Below are 3228 nucleotides of genomic sequence, written 5' to 3'. Positions count from 1 at the left end.
GACTGCGTCTACTCTCGCATTTACTTCAGACTCTTTCACCTCCTCCCTGGTCTTGCGGGCCCGTATCGGAGCTCCAAGTAGAAGCTCGTCTTCGTCATCCCAGCCCGTAGATGACGGCGAGGATGATGGTGACGTTGATTCCTGACTGAATATACTGCTTTGAGACGAAGCCTGTTGCGACATTGGAATTTTGCCTTGCTTAGACATCTGCGCGAATACTTGCCGGTGCTCATCTCGCAAGAAGTCGTAGCTATCTTTGTAAACCGCCTTCTCTTCCTTGCGCGGAATGCTACTGTCGGCGGTTAGTTTCTTTGCGCTCGATTTCGTCCGCGGGTCTAACAAAACGCACAGCATCGCCTCTTTCGTGACTCTGGGGAAGCGTGCCTGCAGTTGAAGCAGTGTACGTCGCAGGCATGATTTTCCAGGACCGAAGAATTGAGCCTGCGTCTTTACATACCGTCGGTGACTATCTTCGTTTGCTTCTTTCGCGCGGGGTGGTTCCATGGCCATAGCATCGATTTTATATGACTTGAGCTTCTTTTCAGCGAGGCGGCGAAAAAAACCCATGTATGACGAGACCAGATTCTCACTTTGAGCTTCTACCAATGCAAGACGAGCTACAAAACTGGTAACTGCCTCCATCTCAACTGCAAGCAACCAGTCCATCGAAGAAAGCGCCGTCCACACGCTCGTCGAATCTTTCATGGACTGGAAGTAGGCTTCGTAGGCTGAGTAGTTGACCACTGATCGACGAATAACTTTGCAAGTGTAGGCGACACGTACATCCTTGTCTGTCATTGGATCGAGTTCCGGATAGGACAGAGCTTCCTGGATTTTCTTTAATGCACCGCGCTGCTTTGAAGACTTAAAATGGTTGTTTAAGTCCCGCAGTTTCTTGATCACAGCTCCGCCTTCATCAAAAGCGCCTCCTGGTGTGACCGTCTTGACTACTTTATCCCATGAGTTTGTAGTGTCGTTCCAGACTGTGGTTGTTTGGATATTGTCTTTAAGACCGATCCCGTATCCAATGCACAGATTCAGTAGATGCATGGTACAGTCTTCCTGCTCCGTGTCAATATGATCAGCAACGTTTTTTTGCGGATGGCGTAGTATCGGACATCGTAAATCGAGTCATGACACGAATATCCAGATCGTACTTAGACTTCAAACCACTTTCGATGACTTTGGCCACCGCAGGAGCCTTGTGGCCAACATTCATTACATTTGCCAGCACAGCAATAAACCAAAACCTCCACAAACTGTCGATACATGCTAGTGATGCACCGACGATGCTATCCTTCCCACTGCTCGTCCAAATGTCATGTATCAGGTTTATAAACTTAAGTCGACAGGCTTTCTCGAATTCAGCATTCACGAAATCACCAACCAGATCGCAAAACAACTGGAACTGGCCGTTGAGTAGTCGGTCATGTATTTCACGGCTCAAAATCGGGTAGGAGGGATTATCAGTAGCAGAGCTGTTGACGTCGTGAAAGGGTTTTGAAGCACACACTGGGTACGGAAGACCTTGACTGACTAGCCACTTGGAAATGAGAACGTTCAGCGTCTTATTATTCGCCCGGAAAAGCCGCTTTTGAGCCACATTTGTCCCTGTTCCTCCATTAGAAGCAGTAGCTTCTATCGTAGAAGTGATAGATCCACCTTCAGCGTCCCCAGTTAGATCTAACACCGCTTGTGACTCTGCTTCAGCGGCCGCGATATCTGCTTTCGACTTTTCTGTCGCTGTCTGCTCGGCTAGTATTGCCAGCGGGTGGTCTCCATGCATAGCCTTGATGTGGTCTTTCGCGTTGCTGGAGCTCTTGGTATTGCGGAGCGCCGCTTCCAAAGAGTAGCGGCTTGCTTTGACACGACCTTTAATATATTGGCAGCACAGTAGGCAAATATTGCGGTACACTCCGACGGATGGTTTTCAGGGGTTCTGCTTCTTGTATGGGACACCCAATGTGTGAATAAGATCCCAGAGTTCATCTGTAGTACCTCTTTTCTGGAGTGTCGAACCGAAAGTGGAATACCAAGCTCGGATAATGGACCAGCTGGAGAGCAGTCTGGTGGTGTCTAGAGGTGGCTATCAGCTTTCAGCTGGGTAGTCAAAATATCCTTAGCGGATTTCATCTTAGCAACCATTGAAGTTGCTGTCGTAGTAGTCTTACGACGCTTGACCGAATGCCCACTAGACGAATCGTCGCCCTTTGAAGGTGGGTCTGGCGTAAGGACGAAGTCGGAGTCAGATCCTTCCCAAATGTTAGCTGAATGGGCTTTAGAGGCAATTCTGGAGCGTGCAGGACGCTTACCAATCGTCGATTGAGCGTGAACGGGATTGTTCACACTTGGATGGGTGACTTTAACACAAGTCTGACTGCAAAATCTGTAATGTAGTGCTAGTAGGGGTATGAGCAGTACAATTCAGATGAAATCGAGACCGCTATGTAACGGGGTTACATGGTGTGGAACACACAGGGGTACGAAGTACCCGGAGAGTTAGCAAACTCTCAGTACATAAGTTGGAGAGTTAACAAGGTCCCTCAGTACGTTGGCTGAAAGCCACACGTTATGCATTTGATTAGGTTTAACTATGCTAGATAGCTAAAGAGATACATTTACCCCTAGGTGGCTTGGCCGCAATAATAGTAAATAAAACACTTCTGGTTTTGAAGCATAAAGTTAAGGTATTAACTTTGAGCCCTGGTCTTGGGCTGTAAGTGTCCTTTGGATAAGGAACTTAGTATTAGTGACTCTTTGAGTCGAACGTCTTCCTCTGACGCTAAGGCTACGGCAGCCCCGCTGCACTTGGTAGCACTTGTAGTCAATCCCGCTTCTGAGTCGGTTGACTATATCCTCTGCGACGATGGAACACCCCGTGTTCGCGAATTTGCCCCCGGCGCAGCAGGACGCGCTTACTAAGCTTATGTCCTTGCTTGGCCCGGAGGGCGTGGCTCATCTTGCATCGCAAGGTCCAGAGGCGGTCACTGCCAGGCTGGAATCGTTCTCCCGCTACGAGAACGCGCTCTTGGAGCTTGTCCAAGAGAAGATGAGCGCCGCAACGGCGGCGGCGTCGATGACGCGTGATGAGTCTACTGAGACTGAAGCAGCTCATGGTGGAGCGTAATACCTTCGAGGAGGAAGGATGCGAGAGAATCTCCTTACTCTGACCTCGTGAGATCGAGAGCTCGATGAGATCGGCCGCTGCTCGAGTCTGAGCATCAGCGG

Source organism: Phytophthora infestans, genomic scaffold (genome assembly GCF_000142945.1).
Source record: "Phytophthora infestans T30-4 supercont1.475 genomic scaffold, whole genome shotgun sequence".
Lineage (NCBI taxonomy): Eukaryota > Oomycota > Peronosporomycetes > Peronosporales > Peronosporaceae > Phytophthora > Phytophthora infestans.
The sequence above is the reverse complement of the archived record's forward strand: the minus strand, read 5'-3'. Positions refer to the sequence as shown.